The following is a 21,284-nucleotide window of genomic DNA, read 5'->3' on the forward strand; positions in this document are numbered from 1 at the left end:
TTCAGCAAATTTCATTTTGAGCTTTCGTAAAGTAAAGCCCAAAGCGCACTGTGCCACCAGAAGCTGATAGGCAGGAATCAAAGAGCGCATTCATCAGGGCATTTCAACCATCCCTGGCATGAGACTACACACCTGGCGGTGTGTGCGTACACACCCCATACCAAACAGTGGCTCAAACAGTCTGCCACACACTTACATAACTTAGCCAGCCTTCATGCCAGCCAAACACAACTGTGTGTTTGGCTGGCTTCAGAATTAAGCAATATTGAAAATGCTGCGAAAGTCACACGCTTCCCACGTGCCGCACATCAACAATCCACACCACCCCTTCTTGCATCAACACACGCATCCTCCCCACAGAGATACTCACACTCAAACACCCACAAACATGCAGCCCAAAACCCACCTCTGCTTCCTGCAACGATTCTGCTGGGGCTCACAGAGCCCGTCAGCCCCTGCGCGCACTTGTGTGCATCAGGGGTTTGACAAAGTTCGATTTAGAAAGACCGCCCAGTGCGGTCACAGAGCAGTCTTTCTAAATCAACCCCTTTATGGTGCAGTGAAAAAGATCTTTTCACTTCGATCCATCTCAAAAAGTAGCCTGAAGCTGTGAAAAAATTGCAAACCCCCACTTTAGTGTATGCCACGTTAGTTTTTAAAAACCATTTCAAGTTTTCTAAAATGCCCCCACAAAAAAAAGATTTAAAATGGCAAACAGCACATGCAAACATTTAAAACAAACCATGTGAAAAGGTTGGGGGAGGAAAAATGGGTCAGAAATACTGGTTGGATTAACAACACTGCATGATACAATTCTCAGAAGACTCCCTGTTCAGATCGTGAACTCCTAACTCAAATAATTTTTTTAAGTGTTGTCCTTGACTAGGCCACAAATTGGAAGCAAAAACCAAACCTGGATGCACATTGCACCGGGCTGATATAAACCTTCAGCACTTCTACTCAACCAATGGTACATAAAGACAATAAATCCTTAATCCTTAATCCTTTCCTGCCTGCGTGACTGGGTCAAGTGCTTCACTGGATTTTTCTTGGTGGTTAGGTTGATACACTGACACTTGGAGCAATGCTGCTGCAACGAAAGAAGAGTTAGTCAAGGATATATGGGTCTACCTGAAACTGCAAAATTACGATTAGATGAGCAGAGGATAAAACCAGCTCTCGGTTGTTAGGCTAGTATGCAGGATCCCACGCTGAGAAACCAGGAGAGAGTACACAGTGCACTGCAAATGCAACTCCCACTTGCAACATGAACTTTCGGTACTGCCCCAAACTGGACATGAGAAAGGAACAGCCTCAAAAATAGGTTTGAAATCCCTGATTGTGACTCCCAACTACACCTTTAAAATTGCCCCACCATCACCCACAGCAAAATACAGTTTAAAAAAAAACAAACAAAAAAAAATAAAGCATTCATACCGTCGGCAAGTCCTACTACAGATGTCAGGATTTTTTAAGGTGTCACTGCTGCTGGGGACTTAGCTGTCCTAGATGGGATGATAGAGGCAATTTGTGTTCCTGCAGTTGAAAAAGTACAATAAAAAAATAATATAGACATACCTGATTGACCATACCAATACTTGCGCACTACACTCTGCCAATCACTGCATGTCCGCCCGCCGCACACAAAAGGGACCTAGGGTGCAGTGTCCTACCAGGAAATCTCCAAAGTTCCCTATAGGTCAGTCCACCCCAGCTGGCAGAGAGTACAGAGAGCAGTGAGAGAACATACCTGAAAACGTGACACATACTCAGTCACAGAGACAAAAAATGATAGAGTGTGAAAAAGCATCAGCTTGTTTATATTTTCTATTCCTTGCCTAGAATAGTTGAGATGTCGCCTGCTGCCATTCCAATCATTCATCTACATATCTTACATAGAATCCAACACAGTAGTGCTTAACCCACCAAGATAACTATCGAGTAATAGCCATTTAGCTTTTACTGTAGTTCAGTGACAGTGCTGAAGTAGCAGCAGACTCTGCCGCGGCTGTCGTGCCAGACACAAGGGCCCTTGGTTTCTCTGCAACATATGGTGCCCCATGCAGGCAATGGACTGACCCCCACAGCAGGAAGATTTATATCTCTTCTGTGGCAGTGGTGCACACCCAAAGTAACGTTGGTAATGCAGTAATTTTTAGTACATCAAGGGATGCATAGACTTGCTCTATAGTAGATGGATACCGGGGTAGCTCAGCAGGTTGACAGACCATTGCTGAGAAGTTATATATGTAAAACGTGTTAGTCAAATGACTTTTTACAATTATAAAAAAGGAAGCGCTATAAGATGTGTGTGTTTGGCCAGGGGATGGGTTGGGGTATTTCTGCCTCTGTAGTGAAAATCAAAAGTTAGCACCCATGAGCCCAGTTTAATTGCCTAATAACTGCTGTCAGCACAACTGAAGCATTTATTTGTGATCAACCAGTTTGATAAACATCTTTATAAATATAACCTGTGATAAAACACAAATCAAGGGGCACACAAGTTACAGAGTATTGGTGTGGTGCTCCGACAAAGAAAAAAAAACATTTCAAAGCAAACTAGTGAACGCAAGTTTCAGCTGCATTTTTGAGTTTGGAAATGACTTTTTTTCCTATAAACGTGTAAAATGCACATTTGAACAACAATAATGTATCCAGTATGTAGAATGCCTGCTTTGAACAGTAAAATCCCCCCCACCCCCCACAAAGTGATGTTCATGGCCCATTGATTCCTGTGGTATCCCTTTCAGTATAGAAGAAAACAAACAAAACCAGGAAATGCACAAGTGACGGCTGGAGAAAGGAGCACAGCGAAGATTAGATCACCGAACCTGAGGGCTTGGTAAAGCCTGGTCAGGGCTGAGGCAGGCTAGGTCCTGAGATCCGGCCAGTCATCTGATGCCGGATTTCAGACACGGCCCATGGACCAGAGGGGTGACGAGGGAGAAGGGGCAGCCAAAGCAGGGGGAAACGGTGTTGTATGATATCCGACTCTCCCACAGAAGATTGCTGGGCACCATCTGCCAAGGAGTGGCGGATATCATACAAAACCACCAATGCGTGCTTCTGTCCCCACTCGCCTCCTCTCCCCCCGTGGCCCCCAAGGTGGGGGCACGGAGAGAGAGAGAGGGGGAGCAGGGGAGCCAGCATTGCAGTGATTCCCCCCAGCCGGATCACCTCCTCTCCCCATGTGTTTGCCTTTTGTGGTCAACAGTGGGGGGTGGGGAGGGAGGGCAAGGAGAGCAGACGGACCGGGAAAGGCCTGAAACTCTCTTCTTGGCACACCCTCCAACTAAGAGTTGGGGTGAGTTGAGAAGCGGCATCCCTTACCGGGCAAGACGTTGCTGCGGCAGCAGCAGGAAGCAACAACCTGGACTCATGATCAACATACAGGAAAGCGCACGTCCAGGCTACGTTTATTTCCTGTTTTGTGGCCACACCCCCATCACATCACACTGACTGAGCAGGAGCATGGGGGGCAGTGGTTTGCCAGGCACAGTTAAGTGAGTCAAGTTTTTTCTCTTTTCTTGCCATCCTGGATCACACGCCTCGCAACCTCCCCCCTCCACCCCCAGGCATGTGGCTGCGCCCCCACAGATTGAAGACCTCTGCCTACTGTATGGCTAGCTTTAAAGGCGAAATACTCAATTGTTGTTATCTTGCTGGTAAGCATACGTAGGAGTCTGCATTTTCACTGTATACTAGCATAGTATACGTGAACATGCAGGGAAATGAAGGAACTCTGTCCTAGACAGCGGAAGAAATGCTCTGGGGAAATCAAGAAAGATATCTTATAGTACAAACAGAATCTGGCCGGTACAGCTCAAGGCACTGCCTGGTAGCACTGAGCGGCAAAGTTAGGCACAATGTTCAAATCACAACCCCTCACCTCGTAAAGGCAGTAAACTTACAGAAATCATGCAAAGGGAACTTTATGCCTTGGCGCTCCCGCCCCCACTGTTCTTCATGCAGAGCCCCAGGTTGCCCCCGCACTCGTCCGCACTGGTGGTGGCATATATATCACCCCCGGTACACCTGCAGGCATCCAAGCCCGCGTGAGGCTGTGCAGCGAAAGAAGCAAGTATGCGGCTGGGGTCAAAATGCGATAGACATGGGGCTTAATTTCCCACTGGATTAGTTAAATGCTGTTCAAAAGGTCAAAGCCGTGTTGCGCAGATAAGGGTGAAGACAAGTGGCCTATACACTGTACAGTTTTGTAGAAAGCCCGTGAATGCAGCAAAAAGCCACACTGCCATTTGGTGGGGGGGGGGGGAATAGTAAGTACGCTTACACAAACAATAAATCCGACTTGCTGCTGGAAGCCGAATTTGGAAAAAACATCTGCCGTGAAATTCCCTCGGCGTGCGCGGCTCGGTCATACATGGCTTCTGTTTGGGGGCAGATGGGAGCCGGGGATGGGGATAATACCAGCCAAGAAGACACACACACATCCGCTGTTGCTGCAACCAAAATAGGAAAAACAAACCCAGCGGCACCTGAATATAACTACCTGCCCGGGCAGGGCACAGAGCCCTGCTTCCTGCATGCTTCGCCTCCTCAGCACGCAGACGTGCTGGGGACCCAGGCGACGACGGCCTTTCAGCAGTGCGTGAAACACGTCACGAGACCTTAAAGGCATTCCAGAAAGTGTCGACACGCTTTCAAACAGACACACAACGCTATCGGCTCTCTTGGGGACTTTAAATGGGTGTTTCACTTGAGAATGAAAGCAACATAAGGAACTCCCTTTACGAAAGGCTCATTTCCAGTTTCCAGGCGGCATCGGATCAGGTGAGTGCACGCGAGCCCGCTCTTGTAGTGAATTGTACATGCATTTCTTTTAGAGTCCATTAACTTAGATCGTTCTCACTCTTTCGTTGTTATATTGGCAAGAGGATCGATCACTTTTGCAACCTGTGGAAATGCACGGTGAAGTAAGAGGCTGCAGCTGAAGCTGTAATTCTCTGTATTGTACTCATCACATGTTGAAATTAAACATACGTACGTGACTTTATAAACTTCTGGTTTTGAAATTACTCGGGGCAGCCTATTGTTGGTATTTTAGACACAGGAGCTGCTCCGAAGCTCATTTACGGTACAGTTCAGCCGAGGGAATAACTGCTGTGCAGCTACTACACAGACCGTGGGCTGGTGTAAGTGGCTACATATATAATGATACCTGCGCAGGCTAATGCTCGCAGGCGCCGTAACTGCTGTGCAGCTACTACACAGACCGTGGGCTGGTGTAAGTTGCTACATATATTAGAGAGGCTCAGCTTCACCTCACTGATGATGCCCAACAAGGCTGAAACACGTGTATGTGGTTGCTGGTGGTACTCTTGCTCAGAGAGGAATTGCCATAGCATTTCGGTGCTGGACTGCCCATGTGGGCAGGACAAAGACTGATATGCAAATGGATATTTCCCATCTGTGAAAGGTACAGTGAGCAAAAAGCAGATGGCTGCGAACTCTCAATGTGGTTAACAACCACTGAACAGGTTATCATGCCTTGTTCTTCCGAGAGAGGGGCGCCTGCTACCTTTGTTGAATTTGTTGAAGGAACTTGGGGTTGGTCACCCTAGGTTACCTGGGGGCAACCAGACGTGGACTCCCTGCTCACTGTGCTTAGAGAGGCTCAGCTTCACCTCACTGATGATGCCCAACAAGGCTGAAACACGTGTATGGGGTTGCTGGTGGTACTCTTGTTCAGAGAGGAATTGCCATAGCATTTCGGTGCTGGACTGCCCATGTGGGCAGGACAAAGACTGATATGCAAATGGATATTTCCCATCTGTGAAAGGTACAGTGAGCAAAAAGCAGATGGCTGCGAACTCTCAATGTGGTTAACAACCACTGAACAGGTTATCATGCCTTGTTCTTCCGAGAGAGGGGCGCCTGCTACCTTTGTTGAACATATATAATGATACCTGCGCAGGCTAATGCTCGCAGGCGCCGTAACTGCTGTGCAGCTACTACACAGACCGTGGGCTGGTGTAAGGGTCTACATATATAATATCTGCGCAGGCTAATGCTTGCAGGCGCCGTAACTGCTGTGCAGCTACTACACAGACCGTGGGCTGGTGTAAGTTGCTACATATATATTGATACCTGCGCAGGCTAATGCTCGCAGGCGCCGTAACTGCTGTGCAGCTACTACACAGACCGTGGGCTGGTGTAAGGGGCTACATATATAATAATATCTGCGCAGGCTAATGCTTGCAGGCGCCGTAACTGCTGTGCAGCTACTACACAGACCGTGGGCTGGTGTAAGTGGCTACATATATAATAATACCTGCGCAGGCTAATGCTCGCAGGCACCGTAACTGCTGTGCAGCTACTACACAGACCGTGGGCTGGTGTAAGTGGCTACATATATAATGATACCTGCGCAGGATAATGCTCGCAGGCGCTCTACTGCTCTGCAGCTACTACACAGACCGTGGGCTGGTGTAAGTGGCTACATATATAATGATACCTGCGCAGGATAATGCTTGCAGGCGCTCTACTGCTGTGCAGCTACTACACAGACCTTGGGCTGGTGTAAGTGGCTACATATATAATGATACCTGCGCAGGCTAATGCTCGCAGGCGCCGTAACTGCTGTGCAGCTACTACACAGACCGTGGGCTGGTGTAAGTGGCTACATATATAATACCTGCGCAGGATAATGCTCGCAGCCGCAGTAACTGCTGTGCAGTTACTACACAGACCGTGGGCTGGTGTAACAAGTGGTTACATATATAATGATACCTGCGCAGGCTAATGCTCGCAGGCGCAGTAACTGCTGTGCAGCTACTACACAGACTGTGGGATGGTGTAAGTGGCTACATATATAATGATACCTGCGCAGGCTAATGCTCGCAGGCGCCGTAACTGCTGTGCAGCTACTACACAGACCGTGGGCTGGTGTAAGTGGCTACATATATAATGATACCTGCGCAGGCTAATGCTCGCAGGCGCCGTAACTGCTGTGCAGCTACTACACAGACCGTGGGCAGGTGTAAGTGGCTACATATATAATGATACCTGCGCAGGCTAATGCTCGCAGGCGCCGTAACTGCTGTGCAGCTACTACACAGACCGTGGGCTGGTGTAAGTGGCTACATATTTAATGATACCTGCGCAGGCTAATGCTCGCAGGCGCAGTAACTGCTGTGCAGCTACTACACAGACCGTGGGATGGTGTAAGTGGCTACATATATAATGATACCTGCGCAGGCTAATGCTCGCAGGCGCCGTAACTGCTGTGCAGCTACTACACAGACCGTGGGCTGGTGTAAGTGGCTACATATATAATGTTACCTGCGCAGGCTAATGCTCGCAGGCGCCGTAACTGCTGTGCAGCTACTACACAGACCGTGGGCTGGTGTAAGTGGCTACATATATAATGATACCTGCGCAGGATAATGCTCGCAGGCGCTCTACTGCTGTGCAGCTACTACACAGACCGTGGGCAGGTGTAAGTGGCTACATATATAATGATACCTGCGCAGACTAATGCTCGCAGGCGCCGTAACTGCTGTGCAGCTACTACACAGACCGTGGGCTGGTGTAAGTGGCTACATATTTAATGATACCTGCGCAGGCTAATGCTCGCAGGCGCCGTAACTGCTGTGCAGCTACTACACAGACCGTGGGCTGGTGTAAGTGGCTACATATATAATAATACCTGCACAGGCTAATGACTGCAGACGTGTACTGTCTCCAGTTCCAGTGCCTACTCTCAAAGTAATGATTCCCCAGGGCTATGGCTGCAGATCCGGTACTTTATCTTGGTCTAATTACCCTTCTGAGGATAATAACTGCAGGCACCGTGTCTGCTCTGGGTCTAATGGCTTCAGACACAAAACCACACCCTGATGAATAGCAGCAGACATTACCTTCTCTACCACTAATGGTAAAGGCCCATCACATCCTCTGGCTGGAGCACTGCAAACACAGTACCTGCTCTGGAGCTAATGATTTATGATACAGTACGTACCTGCTTATCAGCTACTTCTGACAATACCTGGCCTTGGGCAAATAATTAGACACAGTACCGGATCTGGGATACTGATTCCTGACACAGTACCTGCAAATCCGTTGCATGTGACAGAATACCTGCCTTGGTTTATAAAGACAGACACAATACCTGTCCTGCACAGTAAGTACTCTGGGGCTAACGATTCCAGTCACAGTATTTGCTGACTAATGGTATTTCACACAATACCTGCTCATGAGCAAATCTGGGGTTAATTACTGCAGAAACAGTAAAAACCCCATGCACCCTTTCCTTCCCGTGTGTCCATTCCCATTCCCTTCTGACACCTCAAAACACATCTCTGACATGAACGTACAGCGAGCGTAAAGAAGCGATCAGTAGGTATAAACCATTGTGCCACGATTTTCAAAACGTGTTTGGTGCAACTGATAGGATGCCCATTCACTTCATTTGCGCCAAAAAGGTGGTGAACCGTGCACAAAGGACATTTAAATGTGTTCATCATAGTTATGCACATTCATGTGTTCTTTTCCCACCAAATGCACAACTGTGCAAGGCACAGGATGTAAAAGTGGTTCTGGGCATTTTCAAGTAAATCGCGAATATTATTTATAATTTTTTTTTCTTCAAGTGGTGCACTTTTCAAAGCACAGGGGAAAAAAAATTTCCCTGTGTCGATTTGGAACAGGTGCAGGGTGGGGTATAAAATGTATGGGCAGGTCACTTATGATCCTCTCATGCAGTGAGTAAGTGAATGCTGTGTGTGAATAAGTGAGTGAATGTTGAGTCAAATAATGTGGGTGTGTTTGTGCTGGGCCAGGGAGCTGATCTTGGCTGGGCAGCACAGTAACAATGCACTTTTGGCCTTTTCAACAGTAAGAACACATGTAACCCCCCTCCCTATCCCTTCTCGCACCCCACCGCACTCTGATCCCAACACATGTAACCAACAACGCACCGTCCTGTTTACCCCCTCCTGCCCCGGGTCCATAAACTCTGTAGATGGCTCCCGGTCCCAAGTTTCTGTGCGTGGCCTGCTCTCTTGCCAGCCGTTGTACAGGCCCTTGCACATTTGGAGAACCCACCCACCCCATAGTCCTCACCTCCCCCAAGAAACATTAGCCATAGCTCCTCCCAGCTTCCTGTGGAGCGAGTACTCACACCAGCCCCAGCATTTTCATTTTCCTCGACACCATGCGGCTCGTGAGTCCCGCTGCAGATGATGCAATGTCACAGTCTGAGAGAAACCATTGGTGATCCTCTTGAATCGATTAGGTCACCCGCTCCGGTGCCCCAAAGTTCCAGATTTTACTAACCCATTTGTGTTCTGTAGGTGCATATTTTTGTTTCCATTTGTGTGCTACTACAAGCATTGCCGCCCCTATCAGGATGACGTATGACTTTATTTGAACTTTAGAGGGTAGATTTTCCAGAACCCCTCCCTATGTTGTCTGGTATCTGACTCCCAAAAATACTATTCATTGCTGCACAGACCATGTCCCAATAAGGCTGTATGACTGGGCAGTCCCACCAGATATGCTTCCACAATCCCAGTTCCTCACATCCCCACCAGCAGAGCGCCTACGCAGTTGGTTAGAATTTATGTAGTTTTTCTGGGGTGAGAATCTGCCATTGGGCCATTATCTTAACCCACATCTCTTGAATCTGGACAGCCTGCATGAGCTTGGGGATACTGCCCATAACTGAGTCCAAAGTTCCCCCTCCAGCGGCTGTCCCATATAGTGCCATGCATGGCTCCTTGCCCCTTCTGCTATAATCACATATAATGCTCTTACCAAATGCCTGTCCCAGTGTCCATCGTTCCGAACCGTTCAAAGGGCGTGAGATCCCTGGTTTCCGCTGACCTGACCATTGGGTTCATAAGCCAGTGCCTCAGTTGAGTAGTGATGCCTTTCCCCTTCATCTAGCCCAAAGTCCTGCTTGCACTGTGCAAAGGATTTAATGTCCTGACCCGAGAATATGCCACATAGTTTGCGGCACCCTGCCACCTTCCACCCATTGATACCCGGTGTGAACTGGGGATTCCTAAACGGTGACGTCAGCGGGGAGGGGGAGGTGGTCAGGTTCACTCTCCGCACTAGCTTACCTCCACTAGGGCCCCTATCCTGCTATGGTACATGTTTGCAGGTCTATTCCCCCTTGGGTCGTCACAGCACCTCGTCCAGCGGCGAGCCCACCACCGCTTTGTACATTCGACACCAGACCTTCCTGCGATCGCCCCAGAACCAATCCCGGATCACTCTGATTTAAGCCGCAAGGAAATGGAGGTGGAAGTTGTCGCTCACGGCAATCCCTTGCTTCTGGAAGACATTAACACCTGTAAAAGCTATCCGGGCTTTCTTGTGGTTCCAAATAAATGACCCCACATGTTTCTGAAGGGTGTAGAAGAAACCTTGAGCCACCCCCACTGGCAGGGTCGTGAAATAGTACAGGATTTTTGGCAAAATCGCAATTTTAAGGGCATTTATCCTCCCAATCCAGGATATTGATAAAGGCACCCATTCTGCCAGCAGCCGATGCTGCTTTTGCCGTTAAAGGTGGGTAGTTGGCACGGTAAAGAGTACCCAGAGAACCAGTAATCTGGACCCCCAAAAATCTAATGCCGGTTTCTGCCCATCTATAGGGTGATATACCACGCAATTCCTGAACCTTTTGTAAGGGGGCTGTCACGTTTAATAACTCTGACTTGTGGGCATTTATTTTGAACCCTGACACCTCCCCAAAGAGAAGAATTCCAGCGAGATCCCTGAAAATGAGTTTTCTGGTTCTGTGATCAAGAGGATCATGTCATCAGCAAACACTGCGACTCTATGCGCCTCACCCCCAAAAGAAATTCCCCTAATATCCGGGGAGGCCCTAATGCTGGCCAAGAGTGGCTCCAGGTGGATGGCGTATAAGAGCGGGGAGAGTGGCCAACCCTGCGTAGAACCTTGTGAGATTGTGATCTTCTGGGAAAGTTGCCTGTTGATTGTCAAGCAAAAGGAGGGAGTTTGGTAGTTGGCTCTTACCATTGAAAGGAATTTAGAACCAAATCCAATAATCTCCATGGTATGGAAGAGAAATGGCCATTCGACCCGGTCGAATACCGTCTCGGCATCCAACGTTAGTATAAGTGCAGGGGTTCTAGATTTATTTAACTTTTTCAATCAGATGGCCGACCCGCCGAATGTTATCTGAGGTCTGCCTATGCCTAATAAATCCCGACTGGTTGGGATCAATCAGTTTGGGGAGGAGCTTATCCAGGCGTGACGCCAGAACCTTTGTCTAGATCTTTGTGCCTAGATTAATAAGAGCAATCGGCTGGTACGAACCGCATAGTGACATCCTTACCCGGCTTTGGGAGCAGCCACAGCCTTGGCTTCTTCCATTGTCTGGGTGACGCACCCTGCACCCTCCTGCCTCCCCCAAATGAGATGAAGAGCTGGACTAAGCGCAGTATCTGTGCCTCTCTAAAGGTTTTGTAGAAACACGTTGGAAAGCCACCCCGGCCTGGGGCTTTTCCTGGTGGCAAGGCAACCATAGCCGCCCTTACTTCTTCAGCAGTAATATCTACCTTAAGTTCTTGAGGAGTGATTTTAGGGAGAGGGCACCGGGACAGGTATTGGGATGAATAATATTCTGTGAAGAACGAAACTGTTGGGTAGACAAGTGCTTTTTCTCTGCCCCCCCCCTGCCTTTACTTTTAGGATTGTCATAACACTTTTCTTTTCCTAATCAACCTTGCTAACAGGCGATCCGCCTTATTGGCTTTGACATAATACCTCTATTGGAGGTAGAGCAATGAATGCTATGCAGCTCTAGTGTGCAAAACGTCTCATTGCACCCTAATTAGCCGATATTCCCTTTGCAGCGTACTCCTGGCGGGATTTGAGTCATTATTAAGTTTTGCTTGCAATTCCCCCTGTAAGAGACCTAGTTGTTTGTCCCTCTGGCACTTCATCGCAAGGAGCTCCCCCTCAATGTAGCCTTAAACGCGTCCCACACCCCTGGCCGCGTACACCCTCTATTGCGTCAAGTGCAAAGTAATCCAAGATTTTATTCTTGATGTCCTCACATAGGACTCATCCTTAAGGATGTGACTAGGGAACTTCCACCGCCATAGGCCTGGTTCGTTCTGCCCCATATTTAAGGTAATCGCCCTGTCAGACCTTGCACCCAGAATGAACACTCCTAGCTCTATCCCTGCGATCCTACCCAGTAGTGACCTCAAAATCATCCAAGAGTAATCTATCTTTGAAATCGATCTGTGACCGTGGGAATAAAATGTGTAGCCCCCTCCTCTGTTCCCTCCAACCATCTACCAACACCAATTGGGCCATGTGTTCGTTCAAGCAGGTAGATGGCGCCACCTGGTTGTGGTACACCCTTGCACTCCGGTCTTCTTTTGGGTCTCACGCCAGATTAAAGTCACCTACCAATATTAGCTGCCCTTTGGCAAAATTCTCCAATTTGGTGTGTGACGCCCACAAGAACCCATCTTGCCCCATATTGGGGGCGTAGATTGCTGCCACTGTATATGGCCTCCCCTCTCTCATTGGAAAGAGGCTGCAAGATGCCTTCTCTCTGTGTTCTCCTCTGTAGCTATGACCTGGAGGCATGGGATGTCCCGAAATAGCGATGAACACCCCCCCCTCCCATGTCTTCCCTGTGGTGTTGGATTGGAACAGATGGCGGTACCCCTTGATGTTCAGCTTATGCCTGTCTTGCCTCTGAACATGCGTCTCTTGGAGGGCTACAATTCCCGCAACATCCCCCGCCACAAGAACTGTTCCACCTTCCATCTCTTAACTAAGGAATTAAGCCCCCTGACGTTTAAGGCGGTCACCCAAAGCACTTCCCTCTTTCCCATGGTCGTCTTACCGTGCGGCTCACACTTATGAAGAGTGGCTGCCGTTGGATCCCCTGCCCCCCCAAATCCCTCCCCTCCCTTTACGCTCCCCCCAAACCATCATCTCTGGAATCGAGCCCTTGTAACAACCCAGAGTAAACTTGTGCGGGTCCCCCTGGACCCATCTAGATAAACCAAGACATCCTGTACCTCCCCCAGGTGGGCTACAACATTACAGCATTCCTTCCTGTAACCCCCCCTTTTTCCGGAGCATGGCGTTAATGTGTTGATGGGCGTGTGGGCACCTTCCACTCCCACCACCTCGTCTGGGGTGGGACGGGGGATAAACCAGGCCCCTTAGGCCCCGTTTATTGTAGCCCCTTGTCAACTCTCAAATTTACCTCTTGAGCAGTTCTCTCGCCGATCTTTGTTCTTGCCTTGGTGACACTTTGTCCTCAATCTTCAGTACCTTCATATCTTCCTCACAGATGGTGATCCGATGCTGTTTCTCTTCCCATTTGAACAGTAGTCCAAATGAAATGGGTCAATTTTATAGTGTACCTCTGGGCCCATCATCCTACGCTTTACCAGGGTGGTCTGGGCTAGGTCCTGGAATAGCTGAGGTTTGGAGCCATTGTAGCTGATTTGACTGGCCCTCCTGGCAGCTGTCAGCACCTTCTCCTTCTGCCTGTACTCGTGTAAGGCCACCACTACATCTCTGGGTCTGGCCCTTGGCACTTGCCCTCTTTGGCCTGTAAGGAAGGCATGGTATGAAACCGTGAAGACAGACACAAGTGATCTCAGTTCAAGGTTGTTTATTGAACTTCAATGGGTTGGCGGAACGCCTATCCAACCTAAATGTAAGGATGGGAGGAAGCTATGACCATCAAATAATAACCATGCATTCTTAGTCGAGTTTCTGTCAAAATAAAAGGGCCTATACTATTAAACCTATTTCCAATCCTTCCTTCTAAATACAAAAGGGTGTGGGAAAATAATGTTTGCAACAAAGAAAAGTGTTCAAGAAATAATAATTCAGGACATTTGAGCAGTTGGCTTCCCATCCCCATGTTTTCAGCATGGGGTAAGGCAGCACGTTCGAGCTTCACACACACTCTGGCTTCTCTGCCATGAGGACACAGTTCAAAGCATAAACATCAGGGCCTTCTGTCTATTTTCCAATAACAGTCTCTTACTGCAGAGGGCCTGTCGTAACAAACAAATATCAAAGTTCCATTTCTATTAGGGTCTTCACATTCACAAGTTCTCGTTTACAGTATTTATCATGGGTCTCCCTCCTTCAGGCTTGGACCCCTTTGTACCAGAATGTTTACTCTTGGTCTTCCTCGTTTGGGCTCGAACCGCAGATCTCCCTCGTTCGGGCTCCGATCCTCTTGATATCAAAATAGGAGAATTTTGAATGTGCAATAAGTTTTGCTTAAACCGTCGCAGGACCACTTCAAATCACTTCATACAATCTTTTTGGTTTTGTTTCTCTTGGTGCGATACCTTACAGAGACCTTTGATTGAGCACACTTGCGGTGCCAGACCACTCTGTTAACGGTATTGTATCTTTCCTTCTCAAGTTCAAACATTCATCAGCAGTTAGTTTTACTTGCGTCTTTCATCACACGCGTTTAACAGTGTTCGTTCCAGCGCTCGTTATACAATGTTGCAGCTTCTCGTTATACAATGTTGCAGCTTGCAACCTTGACTTCAACACAGACCTGTCTTGCATCGGTCTCCCCAACTCACCAGTTGTGTTGATCTTTCTAATGCTTCTTTGTTCTTGGAGCCAAGGACGATACCCCGTGGCTGCTGCTCCTCCCCACCTTGGTTGTTTATGCAGGAGGACTGGTATCTCGGACACACAATGTAGGAGCCTTCAATTTGGTTTCTGGGAAGTAACAGTGTCTTGCCGGAAAGGTCAAGGGTATTTCCTCGTTTCACTCCGCCCCTTGCCTCTGCTCCCATATTCTAGCTGCTGAATCCCACTCAAATGTGCATATTGTGATATTGCTTAGTATTAGTCACCAATTTCATATGCTCTCACAACCCAACTCAATTTTAGCCCAGTTGATTGCACACTTCAGACGCCGATGGGCTGCACTCAATGGCTGCCTAGTCTTTACTTGTTGCTAATACATGAATGTGGCGAGTATGCCTTTTGATTTTCACCTGACTGTACCTCTTTTGTTAACTCAGTTGCTTACTCAGAAATGTGACCAACTTGTTCACTGCTGCCTTTATAAGTTTGCCTGAATGTATTATCAGTAATCCTAGTTGCTTTTACTAAGCTGTTCCCAACTGTATTCAGGTTGTTGGTACCTGATTGCATATACAGGAAAGGCTAATGCTATTATCTGGTCTTGCATACTTTTGGTCGCTGACACCTGTTGCAACTTTAGCAATTCTGATACTACTACATGCTTGCTCCCACTTTTTGCCCAGCGATTTTCGTGACGGCACCTGTGTTAGCTCAGCTGCCTCTTCATGCACTTTAGCAATTCTGATACTACTACATGCTTGCTCCCACTTTTTGCGAGCAACTTTCGTGACGGCACCTGTATTAGCTCAGCTGCCTCTTCATAATGCGCCTGTACATGCCTGCCTTTTATGATTATACCTACGGTAATCTTAGTTGCCTAACCTTCTATGTACCTAACTATTACTCTGTCACTTATTAGGCTAACCAACCGACTGCTCTAACTAACGTTTATAGCCATTTCCGCATATCGTGCCTTTCAATTGTTTATCATGCTTTTGGGAAATCTACTGCATCCTTGCCTATTGCTATGCGTATTGCTAATCATCAAAACTCGGGCACTTAGCTTGTTGGCCCAACCACTGCTCGCTAGCCCACGGTCAACTCTGACCCACATTGCCATGATGCTAGACCCTACACACAGTGCAACACTGTACCAACTACCTCAACTGATATCTCACCCTTAAAGGTACACCATGGGACAGCCCTTGATATGTGATAATAACGTATCTACCAACCGGTACCTTAACGCCCCTGCCTTATGGTTGGAACACTTCGCTAAAAAACCGACACCCAACCAACCATGTGCACTACACCTGAGAAATAAGCAATCGGGATCCAGATTCTTCTGCTCAAGGGGTCACCTTAAAAACCCTCTCCATTGCCAAACCCCCATCGCCCAGTCCCAGCCACCAGATGCCTCCCAAGTTTAATGTTAACTGCCGAGCATCCTCTAGCAAAGAGACCCAGATTAAGGGCGCCCTGGTCAATGCTAGATCACTCACTGCCCATGCATTAGACATTGCTGACCTTATCAAGACACAAGACCTTGACTTCACTGCGATATCGGAAACATGGCTACATGCAGCCTCCGGTCCACTACTTTCTCTTGCCATTCCATCTAATTACTCCATCACTAGATGTGACCACAACACATCACAATCTAGAGGGGGCGGTATTGCCTTCATCCACAAAAACACTCTTGGCTTGAGAGCTATACCTAATCTAAACATCAAGTCAGCAGAGCTTCTTTCGGTAAAGCTACCATTATCGCTGAATCAAACGGCAACACTACACCTTATTTACAGACCACCTGCCCCTACGACATCCTTTGTGGATGAGATCACATCTCTCTAATTCTAGACAAATCTAAATCCAATTCACAAATTATCCTCCTGGGAGATCTCAACCTGAGTTACCAAGATCCCAATGACCCTATTGCATTGGACCTCGCCAACACATTAACTGACCTTGGATTTACCCATCACATCCAAGATCCTACTTGCATCAAAGGGAGGTCACTCGACTGGCTAGCTGATGCTAACTGCAACATTAGTTTACAATCTAATTCTCCCTGCGCTTGGTCAGATCACCACATCATAACTTTCAATGTTGAAGCCACCAATAGACCCACACCTACGATCGCGGCTGCCTTGCACACGAGAAACAAAAGGGACACAACAAAAGACAAATTACTCCCCTTATTCTTTCCACCCTTAGTAAAGTTATAGATTCCTGCTCCAATCTTTCAATCTTAGCTGATGCCTATAATCACGCCATGCTCACAGCCCTAAATTCTATAGCTCCCATTAAACTTAGGAAAGCTAAACTGGACGCACATCTCCACTCGTGGGTCATACCACAGCTAAGAGTGCTCCATAAAGCTAGCTAAACGCTGTGCTGAATCCCGTTGGAAAAGCCACCCTTCTGAAGTCCACAAGGACAGTCTTATCTTAGCCTTCCTCGATTACAAAGAAGCGATATTCCAGACAAAAAGAGATTTTTAACAACCACATCTCTCAGGCAGACTCTAACACTAAATAATTATTTAAGATTCTAAAGGAACTCGAATCACCTGTCCCACCACCTGATACTTATCACAGACAGTAAATGGTGCGCTGACATTCAGACCGCACTGCTGGACAAAATTGCATCCCTCCAAATAAAAATCAAAAATAAGCAAAATTGCTTACAGACAGATAAGCCCCCTTCCACTCCTACGAGTGCTTCTCCCTCTGCCACCCCCAACATTAAACCTTTCACCTTCTCTCCCCTCTCTATAGCCGAAGTAGAAGGTTTAATTAACAAAATTAAACCATCCAACTGTCAAGGTGATGCGTGCCCTGCTTCTATCATAAAGGAAGCTTCACACGAGTTAGCTCCATTCATCACAGCCTTTATAAACTCCTCTTTCAAAACAGGCATTGTCCCAGACAATCTCAAGGGCGCTTGGGTCATCCCTTTGCTCAAAAAACCGCCCCTAGACCCTAGTATACCTACGGACTACAGACCTATCACTACCGTCCTGTTTATGCTCAAAATATTAGATCGAGCAGCCTACCTGCAGATCTAGGAATACCTTGAAGTCAACAATCGGTCTGAGACAATCTGGATTCCGCCCCCGGCATCGGACAAACGGCCTTGATCGACCTTAAAACACAAATCGAGGTCCTAAAAGACGATGGGAAATTAGCTTTGCTTTTACTTCTTGACCTATCTGCGGCTTTTGATTTGGTCAATCACCAAATCCTTTGACAGCACCTTACATCAGCCGCCCACTTCTCTGACTCTGCCACGGCTTAAGTTCCTTCCTAAACAATAGATTCACGCGGGTTTTCTCCCCTTCAGCTGCCGCAGACTGTGCCCCCATTCACTGTGGTGTCCCTCAGGGCTCATGTGTGTCCCCGACACGCTACAATGTTTTTACCAAACCACTCTTGCTGATGACCCCCAGATGCTCATCCCCATCACGGGTGACTATTCAGTGGACACTAAATCCTTGAACGACGTCTACATGGTCATTCAGGCTTGGATGGCCCAACATGAACTTTGCCTCAATGATGACAAGACGGAACTCCTCATTCTGGGTTCTACCCAACGTCTTAATAAACTAGACCATGCCTTAAAAATCCTTAATCATTGACAGCAATGTCATCAAGGTGTCCAAGGATACAAAAACGTTAGGAATTTTCCTTGATTCCACTCTTTCACTGACAAGACAAACTAATGCAGTCAGGTCTGCGTCGGCCTACACATGCAAATTGATCACTGCTTGCATGCCATTTCTGTCCACCCCCAACTGCATCATACTGGCCAGAACTCTTATCATGTCTAAGATAGACTATTGCAGCGCCCTCTATTTAGGGATTAGTCAGTCCAACATTAACAAACTAGAAATTACCCCGAACAATGCTATCGGAGCGGCCTTAAACATCCCGAGAAACCAACACATCTCCGAACACAGAAGTAATCTTCATTGGTTGCCTGTCAAGCACAGAATCTCTCTGAAAACACTTGCCTTGACGCACAAGTGCCTGGCCAACAAGGCCCCCTCCTACCTCGCCAATCACCTTACTCTTCACACGTCCACACGACCCATGAGAGTAGCCCAAACCTACACTCTCTCCCTTCCTAGATTCAAACTACAAAAAGCAGGGGGGGGGGCTAGCTTCCCAGTATGATTAGCTTGTCGTGGTGGGTTGATAGCATGGCAACCTCATCTGCTAGTTTTGTTGAAAAGTTGGAGTTGTAAGGTGATCTGTAGATCAGGAGGAATACTATGTTGGATTGGTCGTTGAGTTCTATCTTGATGAAGAAAGATTCTTAGTCTTCAGAGTTGGTTGTGATGATTCGAGATGCCCAGTTGTATTCTTTGTGTATAATTGCAATTCTGCCTCCTTCGGTTATCTGTTGGCGTGTATTAATATATAATTTTCGGGTATTGTTTCGTTCGCAATGGCTTTATAGTTGTCTGATAGCCAGGGTTCTGTAAGGAAGAGCATGTCTGTGCCGCCTTCGCTTAGGAGGTCATGGATTTCTGTTGAGTGTTTTGCCATGGATCTAACGTTGAGGCTGCAGTGTAATTTGCTTGATTTCCCTTTCGGGTTGTTGTTTGTATGGTTTGTTCTGACTGGTGTGTTGGGTGGGTTTCCGTTCCAGGTGGGGTTTCCTCCCAGTTGAGTCTGTTGGGTGGGGTGGTTCTTTGTTGGTCAGTCTCTTTGTCGAGAAAATCGATAAGGTTTTTGACTGGGTTGCTTGGTTCTGCTTTGTTCCAGTTGGTAAATAGGGTAACTACCCCTCTGTTTTTCCAGTCTTGGTGATATATGTGGTGTAGAGTGTGATGGTTTCCAACTTGTTGCTTTTTCTGGTTGGGGCAATGTCCATGGTGGAGACCGGGTTGGGGTGGTTTATTACTTGCCGTGTTCCGTTTGGTGTCCTGGTTGGGTCTGTGTTTGTGACGCTTGTTGGCTGTCGGTTCGTTGTTGCTGTGTCATTTTTGTTTACCACGTTCTCATATGTGGACAGGTAGCGAGCAATGTAGTCTGTCTTTGCTCTGTTATATGTATGTGTCCTTGGGCCGTCTCAGATGTTTTTTGGGGTTGTGGGATCGTGCTGGTAGGTGCCTTCCCGAGTGGTTTGGGTTTTCTTATTATTTCTGTTTCTGTTCTGGCTTCTGTGTCTTTCTTGTGGCGAGGCATAATGTGTGGGTTGTGTCCCGTTGAGTGGGCGTCCTCTTTCGATTAGTGTTTTTCGTGGTCTTTTGGGTTTAGTCTTTGCTGTTTGTGGTTTGTTGTATTTGGTAGGTTGTGGGTAGTTCAGACCTCGGTTGATGGGACTTGGTGGTTCTGTTGGTCTATTGCTTCTTTCTATTTAGGATCCTATGTGTTTTTTTTTTTTTTTTTTAATATCCTGGAGGTCCTTTTGGTTATGGTCGTTGATTGTTGGATTATGCACAAAGCTAACATGAATACTGGCATATATGGGAGCAGTCAGCATGGAAAATAATTGATTGTGAAGGTGGTGGGTTCCTGATTTTGACTGGGATGGCAAATGATTCTCACCCGCGGGGTGCATGCTGTGTTTAGGCCTCTGGTGTCCACTTTGGCCCAACATAGTCTCACGCTTTACCCTTAGCACATTGGGGATTGTGAGGGTGCTGGGTGCCAGCTTTTGACTGGGATGGCAAATGATTCTCACCCAGGAGGGTGCATGCTATGTTTAGGCCTCTGGCTTCCACTTTGGCCCAAGATAGTCTCAAGCTTTACCCTTGCTACAGTGGGTGGGTCATTCAGTATAAGTGCAACTAAGCAAAAGAGGAATGACAAACTGTATTGGTCTGCAAATTGTAATGTTAAAGGATATTTATACCGCGCACTATCACCACTGAAGTGGTGCTCTGGCGGATCTGGAAAGGAAAGTGGGTGGGAGGTGAAGTTAGTTGGAACGAGCGGGATACGATCAAGAGAGCAGTGATGTGCTGTTGGTGGTTTCAGTTTGGTTAACACCGTTAGCTGAGCTTGGGGGTGCTTTACTGGTCGGTAGCCGTTGTGTGCTGTTGTGCGAAGCTATGTGTGGTTTGTTTTGTTGTTGCGGTGTAGTGAAGTTTGTGCGGTTTGTTGTGCTTTAGGTTGTGGTTGTGTTTGGTTAGAGTTTGAGAGGTGTATGCAGAGGGGTGAGATTGTTAGTGTGTTGGCTATTGGCCTCGCTATCTAGAGGTGATAAGTGCTGAATTTCTATGTATTATCCTACAAACTCTGAGGTTCTGAAGTAATCCGTAAGTCATTCCCAAATCAACAAGAACAAACGCACTGCTCTTGAAAGTCATCCTAAAAGCATCAGGAACAAAGTTTTTTCTAAAATAGGGATGATGTTTGCATATTCATTAAGTCAACCTAAACTCATCCCGAAATTATCACCCACCATTCTGAGACATTTGCTGATGACTTTAATGGTGTGATGACCTCTGGTGATGTGGCAATGACTTGTAGTGTAGTTTGATGATCATCACATGACCCCAGGATGGTCTCTAAAGTCATCGCTTTTGACCAGGGTCCTCTGCATTTCACCCTGCAGCTTCAAACTCTCTTGGTCTAGTCCCCCTTCTCCCCCATCGTCCTGTTTCACAACCGGACCCCCTCCTCATTGTAAACACACCCTACGTAACGCACAATATTTGAAGTTCCCTTTCT

The 21,284-nt window shown here is 47.4% G+C and overlaps 1 protein-coding gene across 6 annotated transcripts in view; it reads left to right on the forward strand.

Annotated features, from left to right (window-relative positions):
- Positions 1-4,666: 4,666 nt before the first annotated feature.
- PRKCD (protein kinase C delta) overlaps positions 4,667-21,284 on the forward strand; it is a 1,081,757-nt gene continuing 1,065,139 nt past the window's right edge. For 2 of the 6 annotated variants that reach the window (XM_069643552.1, XM_069643559.1), the window contains exon 1: positions 4,667-4,791. The gene's annotated coding sequence lies outside the window, so the exon portion shown is untranslated. The remainder of the gene's footprint in view (positions 4,792-21,284) is intronic. The other 4 variants (XM_069643551.1, XM_069643555.1, XM_069643556.1 and 1 more) reach the window with 3 other exon arrangements.

The sequence above is a fragment of the Ambystoma mexicanum genome, chromosome 2p (genome assembly GCF_040938575.1).
Source record: "Ambystoma mexicanum isolate Mex_15411 chromosome 2p, UKY_AmexF1_1, whole genome shotgun sequence".
Classification (NCBI taxonomy): Eukaryota; Metazoa; Chordata; class Amphibia; order Caudata; family Ambystomatidae; genus Ambystoma; species Ambystoma mexicanum.